Consider the following 17527-nt stretch of genomic DNA (forward strand, 5'->3'; position numbering starts at 1 on the left):
TTGTTATCTTTCAGGCTTTACTCTGTCAAATACAGGTGTGCATTAGTTAAAAGGTCCATAGTTTGGGGCAAGAACTTAACCATCCTAGCTATATATCCTCAAAAATCCCTCTAATTACCCCAATGAGGAACATGAAAGTGTATCCGTCAGGGTCTGAGCAGATGGCTTATTCAAAAGATTAACTGATGAAACATTAACTAAGGGGCTATTAAAAGGGTAACTTGTTGGATTAAGGGATAACCAAGGTCAAGCTAAACATCAAGTTTTAAGCAATAGCAAGAAACCCAATCACCTACCCTTAGGCCTAAAGTACATCAAAGGGGCAGAACAAGAGGACACTAACCAAATGGAAGCTAGACCTAGGTAAAAGCAGCCTCCCCAGAGAACCTGTGGGCAAAGGTTGAAAAATGCTTTACATGAAGAAAGGAAGGAATGCTTCAGCCTTTCAGCTGCCATGCTTTAATTCCCTGTTGATGCTTCCCCCTCTCCAAAGCCAACAGGAAGCCAGACAGCAAGGAAATGTGGGTAATACAACTTGAAGGACCTGCTCAGATACGGAGCAGAGAAGAAAAATGCAGAGCATGATTTTGCTATAGCAAACTGAAAATAAATTGCAAGAGTGATAAAAAGAGGAGGAAAGATCATGTTGAATTATTTTCAAAAGATTTAAAAGTAATACGTAAATTTTCATTCCTCTGAAATGTCGGACTAGCTTATAACAGTCCTCTCAAACCAAAACAAAAACCAGGGAGCTAGAAGTTAATCAAAGAAGCAAACAAACAGCAAAATCAAACATCTATTTAAAGGCATTCAAAGAGTAGCAAGTAAGTACTTGAAAGGTCATAATCCCAAGAGAAGATAACATGATACCCTATGCCACTCTTCACTACAAGGCATATATATCCAATTCTAAGATGAGAGAGAAGCTAAGAAGCTGAGCAGAATGGCTGCTAAGAGACTGAAAACCTAAATAGAGTTTCTCCCCATTTCTTAAGACTGGTAGGTGAAATCCAGAAGTCCAGGACTTCCAAGACAGCCAAGATAGAGTAATGAGATCTCTTTGGGAAAGAAAGACCAAGTAAGCAAGCACTGCATATCTTCTCTAGACACTTACCAATTCATAAGCTGGGAAGGTACAGGTAAGCCATACAGAATCCCATAGTAAAGAAGTGAAGACTTAAATGCAGTTATCAGCAGTCACATAATACAGAAGAGAAAAATGCAGCATTCAGGGCTTGCCCCTGAATAGGGACCCTAATAAATCCCCAAGACTTTCACTTGGGACTCCTAGAAATAAATAACCATGGGAATAAGGGAGAAGCAGAAATACACCAGGTCTTAAAAGCACTAAAACTCAGCCTTGATCTAGTTTAACCTGGTTTGTATTAAGTGCTGTGTCTCTGTGGTAACTACGTGCTCAAGATAATGTTTTATCTAGAGCCTTTACTGGTTTTCATACTAAGGCTTCAGCTTCTTGAAAAGTTAACAGATACAGCAAGAGATATGGCTAATAGGGAAAAAAAACAAAAAACAAAAAACCAATAGAATTAGAATTGATTCAGATGTTGAAATTATCATACACAAATGTTAAAATAACAATTAATGTGCTCAGAAAATATTCAGTATCATGTTATACTTCACCAGAGAACTAGAGACTATAAAAATGGTCAAATATAAAGTCTAGATATAAAAAAATATAGTAATAGAAAGTATGAACTCTACAGGTTATATTAGACCTGGGATTGTCAAATTACAGACTATGGTCCAAATATGGCATACGTAATAGCTAATATTTTATTGGCACACGGTTATTTCCACCTGGTTACATAATGTCTATGACTCTTTGTGTATTACATGCAGAGTTTTCTAAACTGTATATCCTACAAAGCATAAGATATTTACTATCTAGACTTTTACAAAAGAAGATCAATGATCCATGGATTAGGTAAAGAAGAATAGATGATTAGAATAAACTTCAGGAGAAAATATCTAGAATAAAGCACCAGAAGAATTTTTTAAGTGAAAAAAATGGAGGAAGAAAAAGATAAAATGGCCTATTTTTTCTAATAGAGAATAAGGTCTAATTTGTGTAATTGTAACTGAAGAAAAACAGAAGAGAGAAGGTGATATTAATATAATACTTGAAGAAATTATTGAGACTTTCTAAAAGTGATAAAATGCATCATCTATAGATTCAAGAATTATTATAGATGCCAAGCAGGGAAACACAGGCAACCAAACAAGCATAAGCTACCTGAGCATATTAAAACATAAGGTAAAAAGAAATTAAAAACTGAAAAGCAGCTGGGGGGTGGCATTAGGAGAGGTTTAGCCTTCATGGAGCAACAATAAAATTGACAATTAACTATTATCAACTGAAATGATGAAAGCCAGAAGATAATGGACTAACCTTTACTGCCAAAAAGAGTTCTATACCCATATCTTTTGGACTGAAGAATAAAGTAAGTATCTGGAACCAGAGTAAAACAGTGAATTCATCAGCTGTAGACTCTCATTTGAAAGTATTACTGAAAGTAGTTCTTTTGGTGCAAAAAGATGAAAACAGAGAAAAACCCTAAAATCATTGAAGAATAGAGTAATGGAAAGAAAAAAAAATATGTGGGAAAATATAAGTAAATCATAACTTCAAGCACAAAAACAATATCATGGAGTATAAAATGTATGTAGAATTAAAATGTATGACTTACCTATAGTCTATGATTCAGAAGTCCATTCCTAAAGATATACCCAAGGTATATCTTTATATACACGCACACACACACACACACACACACACACAAATACACCAAAAGAGGTTGATAATAGAATTTATTATAACATTAATTTTAATTTTCTAATGATGGATTGAAAGTACAAGTGGGTCAGAGGGATTTTTGGAAGAAAGCTGGAAAAAAGGGAAATAGTGGTTGGTCAGTAGGATATTTCGGCTGAGTTCTTTTAAAGCAGTGACAATTATTGGTAATTAAAAACATAGGCATGGGGCACCTGGGTGGCTCAGTGGATTAAGCCGCTGCCTTCGGCTCAGGTCATGATCTCAGTGTCCTGGGATCGAGCCCCGCATCGGGCTCTTTGCTCAGCGGGAGCCTGCTTCTCTCTCTCTCTCTCTCTCTCTCTGCCTGACTCTCCACCGACTTGTGATCTCTCTCTCTGTCAAATAAATAAATAAAATCTTTAAAAAAAAAACAATCATAGGCATGATTATGTGAGTAGCTGAAGTATGTGGAGGGCAAACCTGTTGAAGAAATGGCCATCGAGGAGCTGAGTGAAATACCAAGATCAACAGTCATCAGTGTAGATAATAAAATTATCAAGGATTTTGATAAGAGTTGTCGGGGTTATAAGTTTTCAAGAAATAAGAGGACACACAAAAGAGTAAGAAAAATATTATAATTATGGAGGAAGGTAATGAGTATAACAAGGATAAGTAATTTCTGAAGATTATTATCAAAACCATGACATTTTAGGAAGGAGAAGGGGAGAGAGCATGGTTTTAGCAATGATTTACAGGTCTTGTGACAATTTCTGAGAATCTAGAGGAACAGCTACTCTCCCCATTCACCTCCCCCAACCTTTTTTCTTGCCACCCAGGCTTTTGTGGAAAGAGTGCAATGGAGGCAAGAACCACCACTTGAGAAGACTTTAGGAGAAGTGATATCCTCAGTGGAGAGACAGTTTCAAATAGGAAAAATATTGATAAGAATGTTGAGCTAGAGGTTAATATAAGCAGTTTTACCAAAGCCTGATAATGGATTTTGAATGTCACTATACAGCAGTTTCAGGAGATATATGCAGGGGCCTTACAGAATAGAATGGGAATTTGAGACTGATGTCAACATATTTAGGGGTTAAATCCCAGAAAGTCATTATGTAAATGTTAAGAAACTATGAAGATTTGCTTAATGTTGCAACGTGCTTTGTTTCTCAGGTATAAATTTTGGAAATAGATTTCATCGGTTACTTGTTTGGAAATAATTTGGTTTGGGAATAAAATGATCTGATTGATGAGTATTTTGCTTAACAGATCATCTCTTCATAAACTAACAAACATTTCAATAATTAGTATAAATAAAATAGAAACATTAAAACTGAAAATATTTTCATCTTTTTTTATTAGAGTACATTTAATGCTTTTGAATTGTTATTTTTACCCTTTTTATATATTCTAATTATTGCTGCAGTCTCTTGATGCAGAGGATTGGGATGGATAGATAAAGTTGAATTGACATTAACTCTTTATTAAATCTAAGAAATAATTTTCTGAGATAGAATGAAGTAGTATTTGTGTGTGTGAGAGAGAGAGAAAGAGAGACAGGCAGAGACAGAAAGAAGTAGAAAGGGAGAGAAGTGGAGGGAGATATGGACAGATATCTTTCATGATATTTTTTTCATCACTGAGCTAAGCAAGCAGGGAGAAAATCACTTTTAGCTGTAGAAAGGAGAAGGTTGGCAGCTACTGAATAGAAGAAGCTGGTTAGAAGGGATCAGTAGTCAGAGAAAGAAAGAGAGAGAGAACATCTAACAATAGCTACCTAGGTTAAATGGCATTTGAAATTACCGAGATAAGAGACCTTGGTAAAAGTACACCTTGGATCACATTATTTATTGATGGAAATAAAATATTTCATAAGAAGTAAGTTGATAGTGGGAATTTGAGATTCATCACTTTGAAGAGGACAGGCTTATGTTTCAGTAGCACAAGCATAAATTGATACAAAATGTGAGAATAAATGAACTTCTGAGCATATTATAAGACAAAAAATAAGGATTGGGTGATACTAGTTTATTCTAATTTTGAGAGAACAGACCAAACTACATAATTGAATGCCATGTAGAAAGAAATTAATATGTCAAATTGTTCTTCAACTTTGATAAGATCTTCAACTATTTTCTGAAGTGATTTTGAATATACTAATATCATTTTCTCTATGAAGTAATATGTGAATTATTGAAAAAGGAGAAAAAAAATCAAACCAAGTAGAGAAAAAATTGCGGGTACTAGCAGATGTGATTTGAATCGAAGTCCATTAAATGCCATTCAAGATTTTTCTACATTAAAGGAAAAAAGTAGAAAGATGTAACAATTTTTAATGACCCGTCCTTTTTGCAACACTCTTTGTTGGTTTCAGGGGGCAAGGAAAAGGACAAACCCTGATCACGAGAAGCTTTAAACTCATTGTGTAAATGCATAGGATAAAATAGAAAGTAATTTTTTGTGTGTGCTACCAATTCTTGAGCCTTTACAGTGTCCTGCCAGTCAAATATGCTTGCTTTACATTCACTCCAACTCTGCAGGATTCAGGTTCCATTTACCTCTGATCTGCTAAGTCACATCACATATGCATCTAATTTTCAGCAACAGAAGTTCTGTTGATATGTCTTTTTTGCTCTGATCTGCATTATATGTGTCCTTTGTATGCTTACATTTTTAGACATTTACAATCACTTCAGTAAGAAATCAGAAAATTTATGCTATTTTAAGTTTGCAATATTTAACTCCAAGTACTTTTTTTTTTAAATACATAAGTAAAAATAAATTAAAAACATAAACCTATTACTGACAAATGAAGGAAATATTGAAATGTTGCAATTTGTCTTGGTTTCACTACATGAACCAAGATTCACATTTATAATTGTATATTAACTATGGCATGCAGAATGAAAATAAGTGGGAAAAATTCTCTAAAAAGAATCAAAACCAATTACTCTATTTTTACTCTTTAAGAACATAATTATTATAGATATTCTAGGTGAAGAACTTTACTTGGTGATTTGGAGATTATAAAGATGGATTAGACAGTGATCCCTGACTTCTAGGGGAATAGAACTTAGTAAAAAAAAAATAACTCATGAGATAAAGAACCATAAGATCTTTGATAGAAGAAGCTCCATGCATCACAAAGTTATGGGCAAAATAACCTGGGTATTTAGGGAAAAAAAAAGAATGAAGGTTTTTGTTTGTTTGTTTCTTTGTTTTTTTCTGAGGGATTTGAAAAGCCTCTATGGAAAATTGGAATGAGGTTGGCCATCAAAGTATAGCTAAAATATGGAGTTGGTGACAGTCTCAAGGGTAAGAATGGACTATCAAGAAGGAGACGGGAACAGGTATAAATTAAAATTCTAGAACAGGAGGCTCAGCTGAGTCAGAGGACCAGAGATGTAAAACTGAGCAAAAAATGATGTGGGAAGTTGCTTAAACTTGGTTATTTCCTTCTGTAGACAGTGAGGAGATTTAAAGATTTAGACAAGGCGATGAGATGCTAAGAGTAGTGAATCAAGGGGTGCCTGGGTGGCTCAGTTTGTTAAGCGTCTGCCTTTGGGTCAGGTCATGATTCCAGAGTTCTGGGATTGAGCCCCACATTGCTCTCTGCTCAGGGGGGAACCTGCTTTACCTTCTGCCTGCCTCACTCTCTGTCAAACAAATAGATAAAATATTTAAAGAAAAAAAAGAGAGAGAGGTACATCAGGATTAATCTTGTAACTGTAGAATGTTTTATTAAGTGGGGAATTATTATCCAAAAAATTACAAGTAAAAATTTCTTTAAATAAATTACAATTTGATCTTCTTACCTGGAACAGAACCTGTGAACCATTAACTGGTAGGAACACTTAAACAGTCATTGAGAGAAATTCTTGGAGACAGAGTGAAGAATGCAGACACTTAAGAATGCAGACACTCCTGTGTGTAGGCTGTCTTAGTGGGAACCAACTCCATGGTGTGTTTTACTTATATACCCAGAGCATTCTTCGTAACAAAGACTAGTCTTCAGGGGAATAGTGTTTACAAAAGCCCATTTCTAGGGCTGTAGGATAAGGACATATCTCTTACTAATGGATACTCGAGCTTTCCTATTACTCCTGAAAGGAGAAGAAAAACTCTACCACTGGAGAAACATTTATGAAAGTCACAAACAAGAGATATAGGCACAATAAAAGACTGAGATTTCATCATAAGGTAATAGAATACTTTCCCTCACTGACATCTTACCAACACACCAGTGAGGTTGATGCAATAGTAACTCATTGTAATAGAAAGAGATGCAAGACATAGACTCTGAGGTGTAGTATTGAGGGAAAACCATAGTCAAGAGGAGAGAGAATAGGAAGGACACTAGAGGAGAAATACTATTAATATGCAAGGAAGGAAAAAAAAAGTAATTATTTACATGTCCACATAAAACTAGAGTGCAGTAAAAGAGGTGTTAAAGAGCAAATGCAGGGGTGCCTGGGTGGCTCAGGTGGTTAGGCGTCTGCCTTTGTCTTGGGTCATGATCCCAGGGTCCTGAGATTGAGCCCTGCATCGGGCTCCTTGCCTGGCAGGAAGCCCGCTCCTCTCTTTCCCACTCCCACTCCCCCTGCTTGTGTTCCCTCTCTTGTGCTGTCTCTTTCTGTCAAATAAATAAAATCTTTGAAAAACTGCAGTAAATAGAAATAATTAGCATAAATAAAATAGAAAGATTAAAACTGTTTTGAGAATATTTCATCTTTCTTTATTAGAAGTGAATTTATAACTTTGAGTTGAGATATATATATATATATAGATCTATATATATATATAGATCTAACATAATATTTATGTTATAAATATTCTATAATCTAACAAAATATTTACAGAATATATAAGTGAAAGGAATACAACTTAAATGAAATAAATAAAGTTACCTAAGTAAATGGAGAAATATGCCAAGTACATAAATAGGAAGACTCAATATTATTTATATGTCATAGATATATATCTATATATATATATTTATTTATTTCCTGGTAATTCTTTTTCTTTGAAGAACCATGACTAATACACTGTGTTTATTCATAGATGAGAATATTTTATAAGTAGAAAATCGCAATATATTGACAAGAAAATTTCCAGCACTATGAGCAAAGGTACAAGACAATATAGCTTACAAGAATTATACACAACACTAGGGGCTCCTGGGTGGCTCAGTGGGTTAAAGCCTCTGCCTTTGGCTCAGGTCATGATCTCAGGGTCCTGAAATGGAGCCCTGCATCAGGCTCTCTGCTCAGCAGGGAGCCTGCTTCCTCCTCTCTCTCTTTCTCTGCCTGCCTCTCTGCCTACTTGTAATCTCTGTCTATCAAATAAATAAATAAAATATTTTAAAACAAATATACAAAAGCTAATTATTTTCCCATATATCTTAAGGAATAATTAGAATTTGACTTTAAAGAAACAAAGTCACACTATCACCAACCAAATGAAACACTTAGGTATAAATCTAACAAAATATTTACAGAATATATAAGTGAAAGGAATACAACTTAAATGAAATAAATAAAGTGACCTAAGTAAATGGAGAAATATGCCAAGTACATAGGTAGGAAGACTCAATATTATTTATATGTCATTCTTCCCAGTTTTATCTACATGTTCAGTTTAAACCCAAACAAAATCAGGGAAAGCTACTTTTTAAAATAGACTTCATTATTTGGAGAAGTTTAAGGCTCCCAGAAAAATTTAGCAGGAGATACTGAGACTTCCCATATATCCTTGACCCTCACACATGCAGAGCCTCTCCCGTTATTAAAATTTGGACTAGGCACATTTGTTATAATCAATGAACCTACATTAACTCATCTTAATTACCTAAAATCCATAGTTTACACTCCTGATGTTGTACATTCTGCAGGTGTGAACAAATGTATAATTAACCTGTGTCTACCATTATGGTAACATACAGAATAATTTTGATGACCTAAAAATTCTGTGTGCTCTGCCTATTCATCCTCCTTTTTCACTAACGCTGGTAACCCACTGACATTCTTTACTAATTCTATTGTTTTTCTTTTTCTAAAATGTCCTATAATTAGAATCATACAGTATATGTCCTCTTCAGATTGGCTTCTTTCACTTAGTAACATGCATTTAAGATTCTTCCATGTATTTTTATAACTTGATAACTCATTTCTTTTTAGTGCTATATAATACTCAGTTATCAGGATCTATCACAGTTTATCTATACACTTACTGAAGGACATCCTGTTTGGTGCTAAGTTGTGGCAATTATGAATAAATTTCCCATAAATACTCATGGTATTTATGGTTAGTATTTATGGCATAGTTTTTTGGGTGGATATAAATTTTCAACTCATTTGGGTAAATACCAAGGAGAGTGGTTGCTGGACTATAAGTAAGAATGTATTTAGTTTTGTATAAAACTTCCAGTTGTCTTGGAAAGTGTCTATGCCATTTTGCATTTCTATCAGCAAGGAATTAGAGTTCCTGCTGCTTCACATTCTTGCCAGCAGTTGATGTTGTCAGTATATTGGGTTTTGAACACTTTAATGTGGATAATGATATCTTGTTTTAATTTGCAATTCTCTGACTACACATGACGTGGAGCAGTTTTTCATATGATTATTTCCAACTATATACATTCTTCAGTGATGTGTCTATTCAGAGCTTTTGCCCATTTTTAAATCACGTTGTTTCTTATTGATTATCAAGAGGTTTGCCTCTCTTTCTTCCTTCCTTTCCTTTCCCTTCCTTCCTTTCTTTCTTTCTTTCTTTCTTTCTTTCTTTCTTTCTTTCTTTCTTTCTTCTTTCTTTCTTTTCTTCCTGTTTTGGATATAGTCCTTTGTCAGATATGTATTTTGCAAATATTTTCTCCTAGGCTTTGGCTTGCTTTCTCATTTTCCTAAGAAAACTATTTTTTACTATATAGAAAAACTGATTCTAAACTTCTAAGCTTAATATACGAAGAATTAACACAATGCTGAAGAAGGAAAACAAGCTTGAAGACTTACAGTACCATATTAGAGGTATTATTACAGAACTACTAAAATGAAGACAGTATGACATTGACAAAAACAATACATATATAGTTGCCTTCATCTGCTTAAGCTGCTATTACAAAATACTACAGATTAGGTAGAAAGAAATTTACTTTGACAGTTCTGGAGTCTGGAAGTCCAAGATCAAGGTACCATTCTGGTGAGCACCCTTTCCCAGGTTCATAACTGGGGCCTTCTCACCATGTCCTCCAATAATGCAAGAGGGTAAGGGATCTTTCTGGAGCCTCTTTTATGAGGTACTAGTCCTATTCATGAGGGCTCCACTTTTATAACCCAAGTAACTCCCAATGTTTTACCTTCTAACACCATAATTTTGGGGGTTAGGATTTCAACATATGAATTTTGGGGGTAACAAACATTCAGACTATTATGTCAAGGAAACAGAAGAATCCAGAAATAGACCAACACAAATATATCAACTTATCTATGAAAAAGGAGCAGAGTCAATATAATGGAGAAAGGAATAGTATTTTCAACAAATAATGCTGGAACAATTGGAGGTCTAAATGCAAAACAAACGAACAAAGAGACAAAAAGATTTAAATATAGACTTTTCACAAAATTTACTTGAAATGGATCATAGACCTAAATGCAAAAGCACAACTATAAAGCTTTTTAAAGGAAGCATAGGAAAAAATACATTACCTTAGGCTTAATGATCAGGTTTTAGATAAAACACTGAAAACATAATCTATGAAAGAAGAGAATGATAAAGTGGACTTTATTAAAGCTAAAAAGCCTTTGCCCTGTCAAACTCACTACTAAGAGAAAGAAAGATAAGCCACAAATTAATAGAAAACATTTGCAAAATATATGTCTACTAAAGGACTTGTATCCATAATTAACAAAGGACTATTAAAATGCAACAATAAGAGAACAGATCCATTTAAAAATGGACAAAAATATGAACAAACACCACCAAAAATGATGAAGAGATGCCAATTAATCATATGAAAGGAAGTTCAAAATCATTTGTCAGTAGGTAATTTAAAATTAAATGAACAATTAAATACCGTCTATATGCCTGTTAGAATGGTTAAAATTTGAAAAAAAAATGACTTCAGTTGTTGGTAAGTGTGCAGAGCAATAGTAATTCTCATTCATTTGCTGCTGGGAATGCAAAGTGTTACAGCCACTTTGAAAAATAGTTGAGTGTTTCTTACTAAGTGAATTTTATCGTAGGCTCCATCAATTTATATCAACAAAAACATTGTACATGACTGTTTATAGCAGCTTTATACATAATCACGAAAAGCCAGAAGTAACCAAGATGTCCTTCAACAGATGAATATATAAATATTGTACACATATATAGTGGAGTATTATTCAGCAATGAAAGGAAATGTATGATCAAACCCAGGGAAAACATAGGTGATTTGAAATGCAGAGTGCTAAGGCCTGTGAGATGTTATTAATAGAGGAAACTGGATGTGGGGTACTCAGGAACAATCTGTACAATATTTTCAGTTTTCTATAAATCTAATACTGTTTTATAATAGAAATTTCATTTGAAAAGTCAAACATATTAGAGGCTATCTTAATATATTTCAGAATCATGAGTTACGGCTAACCGTAGAAATTTCATGATGTATTGTTCTCTGTTTCTTTTAAAATTAAAAGAAGAAAGTAAAAACAGAAAATTATATCCAGATTCTTAGAATCATGATGTTATTGAAATCCCCATGTTTCCCCAGGCTCATCTGGTGAATCAAGTAGAGAAAACTCATGTAGTTATTAGAGTCTAAGGTTTTCAAAATTGTCAGCTTTTCATGGTGTCATGATAGCTTATCCTTCCAAGTAGAATTCTCAGAAGCAGAACTATCTTAACTATTGAGAGGTTAAATATTTTTTTCATATTTGGTAAGATCAACAAAAATTCCCTGGTTTCAAATATGGTAAATTGAATTACCTGGTAATTAATTATACATATATTAATATTACACAGAAACAAGTTAAATAAGTACCTCTTATGTCTTCATTATGTACAAAATAGTAATCTAGTAGTTAAATAGATAGAGTTTATTCTTTGAATTCCTGTAATCATATGTGACAATGATTTAGAATGACGATAGCCTTGATTCATATTTCAGGGCAATAAAAATTCCTGATTTTTGCTTTTACTCTGTATTGTTTGCATTCTGTCAAATACAATAGTTTACTTGATCTAGTTTATATGTGATTTTTAAAACAAATGATGGCATAATATCTTGTGAGTCAATCATTTAAATTGATTGTGACATCAATATTTAAATTTTTTATGGATTCTTAAAAAGAAGTGCTTTTATTGCTATGGAATTTTACAGAATTTTGTTAGATTTTTTTTTTTTAATTTATTACACTAACCTTATAGCTGTCATTAAGCAGAATCCAAGAGCTGACAATTTCATTGTGACTATTGATTACATTTTTTTTCTGAGTTTTAAAATTTATTCTATGAGCATTATATTCCAAACCCAGATTTTGCATTTATATTAACAATATCTGAAGGAAATATGTATTTATAAACTATTTTGTTACTAGAAGCTTCAGGGTTAAACTTCTTTTTCAGCATGGGGTGTTATGTCCTTTACTGATTTTTCCAAATAGCTTTTCATGGAAAAGAGTTGAGGAGATATTGAAAAAGTGGTAACATCTTGGTTAGTCTGTTTATAATTAAATTTACATATACTTTATAGCTTAAGAAATTTATCACAACTGTTCTTTTTCACAGAAGCCGTAGATCAAACTCTTACTTGTTTTAAAGCTATGGTAAATAAATGCATGTCATTTTCCTTGTGTAAATAATCAATTTTAATTATCATTTACAATGAGAAAAGTAGAAGTAAAGAGTTCCCCTTTTATGGAAGGGGAATCTTAAGGGGTTTCCCCTTAGTATTAAAAGCAGATTCTCTTTGATGTGCCTTCTGGATCATTTCCTTCTAATTTCCCTATGTAATAGTCCCAGCCTCCCCCCTGATCCCCACATACTCCTGGTAAGCATTCTCTTTTTATTTTAATGGCCTTCCAATGAATTGTCTGTCCTCAAAATTATTGCATTGATCTGATTTGATAAAATGCATTTGAAACTTGCAGTGATTTGGTTTTGATCTTCTTTTTAATTTAGGTAGCTCTTAATTCTTTATGGAAATTGGGAACAGTGATAGCTTGGAGAATAAATTACCAGAATATTCTAAAGACTAACTTTAGCCAGATCTTTCAATGTCTTTGTCACTATTTTTAAAAACATCCTGTTCTGTTCTGTGCTATTGGTAAAGTTCTGCATCTTATTTTTACTTCATTTCTCTATACACTGAGGGAGATACTGATAAGCAGTAAAATGTCCAACAGTAAAGAATAATGGAGAGAATTTTTCATTCAAAATTGAGTAATCCATTAATTGAACAGCCAACTCCTAAAATTATTACCTTTACCAAACCTGAAGACCACAATGAGGTCTCTTTTTCAATTTTCATAGTCCTCACAGCGTCAGGTAAACAATAGGACCTTTTTATTTATTTATTTATTTATTTTTTTGGTCTGTGCATTCCATTTTTTACTTTGCCAAGTCATTTGTAAATTTTATAAAATTTTACATATAAATTATAGAAATATTTAAAAAATGATTAGGTGGTTTTGATTCTGCTCAATTATTTTAGAATTTTCCTCCTATCAACATCATCATCTTAAGTTACTAAATCCTAAAATTTTAAATGTTGCCTATCACAATGGAAAAATGTATTATTTACTTCATTTTATTATACCTGCCATACTGTATTATCATAATTTAAAAAATCTTGGATGGGATAGTTTTTGTTTGTTTTGGTGATTGAGTCCAATTTGTATTGTGAATAATCAATAAATACTATAAGCAATTAAAATAATATATTCCTCATTTTTATATCTGTTTTATTTTATTAGATCCTAAAACCCAAATAAATAAATATGTAATATAATTTCAGGTAAAATGCTATCTGGAAAATGAAATCAGTCTAAATGGATAGAGAGTGATGGGACAACTTCAGGAAGGGTGAGAGAGATTCTGAGATGACATTTTAGTGAGATCTGAAGAGAATGAATAGAGAAAAACTCCAAAGGAAGGTAAGGCGCAGACTGTTTAGGACCTTGTACAACAGATGTGGACCATTCATAGAAACCACTGAATAATAAAATGGAAATGAAAACTCTTTGGGCCCAGATCCCAGTTCTCAAGTAACATCAAGGACAGTTTCTGGTGAACAGGAGTAATTTATAAATGAAATGTTTAGAACTTAAATTCATTGTATTTATAACAATAAATAAGAGGGTGAGAAATCCTTGAGAATAATCTCAAGCACACCCCCTTCCCTTCCTGCTGTTGCTGCCCCTTTCTCTCCTCCCCCTCCTTTTTCTTCTTTAAGTAAGGAGATGAAAGCTCTTGAGGTTATTTTCACTTACTCATAGGTCCCTAAATTCAGTGCACTTTCCAATTTACAACTACAAACTTAAATGGAAATTTATAGTTGGAAAATTCTTCTTAGGATCTAAACCTCATATGATTCCACTCAACACTTCAAAACCCCTCAGATAATCAAATCTTTCACTGAATAATTTTTATTTTCAAGTATATTGCTTTTCTAATGTAATACACATATCTTCAGGTTTTTCTCCTGTCCAGGACTTGAGGCACTGAATATTGATTATTCATTTTAAACATATTTTTTGTGGAGGTTCATGTGGTTATAATAGAATAAGAAGCTTGAAATGTAGATACTTACACTGTTTTATATTTTTGATGTCTGAGGACTTTGTCTTAACCTATGACAATGCAGTTCAAGAACACAAAATATTTGACTGAATATTGAAGATATATTCTAAGTCAGCAATCCCATATCTTATGAGTGCGCATGGGAGGCTATTGCCATTTTACAAACAGAAGTCTGCCCAGCATTCCCAATCTCCTTGCCCTGTTCTTATTTTTTATACTTCTCATTAGATCCTAACATACACCTAATGTAATACTGCAAATAATCTATTGGGGAAAAAATTGTGGTCTTTCTCACTCCCATCATATTATAAGCTCCACAAAGGTAGGAAGTTTTGTCTTTATCATCCTATGATGTACACTCTTTCAAAAAAAAAAAAAGGCATTCAGTAGTTAATAGACATTTGAATAAAAAAGTGAACATATACATAAAATTATTCCTTGAGTTTTCAAATAAAAGTGAAGATAGAAGACCTTTGTATATTCTGTAGGTATAATTCCAGTAAATAAATATATTAATAGAATCTATAACATTTTATATTCTATATTATAGTATGGTGAAGTATTCATTCACTAAAACACTATACATCAATGATAAGAAAAGTAAGAAATAGCAATTGTATATCATGGAATGTGCATATCATCATATTTAGCAATGTGACAGTGTGCATAGCTCTGAATAATGAGAAGTCTACATCTCTAATAACACTTGGCATTATCAATAGAACAATAAAATAAATAAAAGCCAGTATACTGGGTTTACAATAGTATAGCATGTGGTTTATATTTTTCTGACTTAATAACTTTGACACTTTTAAAAAATTGTTTTATGGCCACTGGTGCTTTCTGTTCTCTGAAATGTCTATTTTTATGACTTTTACTTATTTTCTGGTTTTGTTCAGTTGCCACTTAAAAAAAAATCTGCACATTTTTGTTGTTGCTCTTGATTTTATATGTGGCAAGTAATTTCTCTTGCTTGGTAGCTGCTTTTTATACTTTTATTAATGAGTAACTTTGATGACATAACTTTGAATTTTTAATGTGTTTAAATTAGTAAATATATCCTCTTTCCGGTTTTTTGTTTTTTTTTCTTTCTAATTTAAAGAAATCTCACTAATTTTGTGGTCACAGTGATAGTCTTCTAAATGCAGTACAAACATCTTCAATATTCTGCTTTTAATTTTAAAGTTTAGGAAGTATTTTTATGTATATAAAGGATGAGATCATGATCCAATTTGATTTACTTCTTTACAGGTAACCTGGTCTGTCAGACCATTTTCATAATAATGTCTTGAAAAGCAATCTTCAGTGAACAACCTGTCTTATATAGTTTATATAAGATGTCTTATACATCTGTTTCTGAGCTTTCTAATCTCTTTGAATTATCTATTCACACTAACATCAAACTACTTAATTACTGTGTGTTTATGTCTTTTTAACATAACTTGGTGTCTGTAAAGACAAATCATTCCCACTTTGTTCCTAGATATTCTTGATTTTTTGACTTCTGAAAGATTTTTGGTATCAAACTTAAATTTCATCAATAGATCATGTTGGGGCTTTAGAATGAACTATCAATTTAAAAAGAAATGGTATATTACTTCAAGTTTAATTTCATCTTTTCTATAAATATAATGTAGTTATCCATCTATCAAGGTTTTATGAATGGCTTCTAATTTACTAATTATCTCTTTATGTGTTCTAATCAATTACTTAACATATTCTACGGGGCCTGGGTGGCTCAGTCTGTTAAGTGTCTGCCATCTTCTCAGATTGTAACCTCAGGGTCCTGGGATCACAGCCCCAGGTTAGGTGCTCTGCTCAGTGGGGAGCCTACTTCCCCTTCTCCCCCTGCCTGCTGCTCCCCCTGAGTGTGCTCTTTCTTTCTCTCTCTGTCAAATAAATAAAATCTTTTTTAAAAAAATAACATACTCTGGTGGCGCCTGGGTGGCTCAGTGGGTTGGGCCTCTGCCTTCGGCTCGGGTCATGATCCCAGGGTACTGGGATGGAGCCCCGCATCGGGCTCTCTGCTCAGTGGGGAGCCTGCTTCCTCCTCTCTCTCTGTCTGCCTCTCTGCCTACTGGTGATCTCTCTGTCCAATAAATAAATAAAAATCTTAAAAAAAAAATAACATACTCTGTTAGACTTTAATGTTTGCAATTATTTAACTTATTTCAAGAAATTCTATTGGCTCTTTTTCAAATCTTTGTAACATAGTCCTTTGTTGCTTGCTTTTTTGAATAATATATTTATCTTGATGCCTTTAATACATAAACATTTTGTATTATTAATCTCATAAGCTAATGTATGAAACTTTGGGTCATGAAGAATTAAATTCTTTCGTTAGTTATTAATTGTCATCTCTTTGTCTTAGGCTTGTTTGGCTAGTTTTGGCTTGTTCCTTCATGTTTGGGTACATAATTATGAATTTCTTAAACTTAGTCTCAGGAAACTGAGGAACTTGCCTTGGTCATGCTTTTATCTTAAAGAATATTTGCTGCAGATTCACTATCTAAGTCTACTTTAATTGGCTATCCTCCTAACACTCCTACAAAGTGTTAATAGTGTATATTAATGTATGGCATGCATTGGACCCTTGTAAGAGAAAGTCTATGGTTGCAAATTATAGCAGAGAGTATTATTATTGCTGTTTTAAATTTTTTTCACAATGTGGATTTCTTATTGGTTCTTTCTTGCCTGTAAATGTGGTTTCTACAGCTCGACCTCCTATAATATGTAATTACTCATTTTAAGTATCTTGACTTTTTTAAGAGCCTCTAACTCAACTGCTCTCAATAATGCAAACAGGTTTTAGACTACTATTCTCCTTACGTAACTAAAAACATTGAGAATCTAGGTTTCCAATACTTGTCAATTCTTCCAAAGTAGCCTAAACTTTGTGTTTCTTTTAGTGTATTGATTTAACATCGTGTGTGTGTGAGTGTGTGTGTGTGTGTATTTGCCTTTTGAGATTTTCTT

General features: G+C 33.1%; 1 protein-coding gene and 1 long non-coding RNA gene across 3 annotated transcripts in view; one reads left to right on the forward strand and one right to left on the reverse strand.

Annotated features, from left to right (window-relative positions):
- Positions 1-1293, reverse strand: part of LOC132000525 (uncharacterized) — a 72815-nt gene extending 71522 nt beyond the window's left edge. For both annotated transcript variants that reach the window (XR_009399379.1, XR_009399385.1), the window contains exon 1: positions 1115-1293. This is a non-coding gene — a long non-coding RNA (uncharacterized LOC132000525). The remainder of the gene's footprint in view (positions 1-1114) is intronic.
- Positions 1-17527, forward strand: part of SPOCK3 (SPARC (osteonectin), cwcv and kazal like domains proteoglycan 3) — a 486709-nt gene that overhangs the window by 110018 nt on the left and 359164 nt on the right. The gene's annotated exons all lie outside the window — the stretch shown is intronic.

The sequence above is a fragment of the Mustela nigripes genome, chromosome 1 (assembly GCF_022355385.1).
Source record: "Mustela nigripes isolate SB6536 chromosome 1, MUSNIG.SB6536, whole genome shotgun sequence".
NCBI lineage: Eukaryota > Metazoa > Chordata > Mammalia > Carnivora > Mustelidae > Mustela > Mustela nigripes.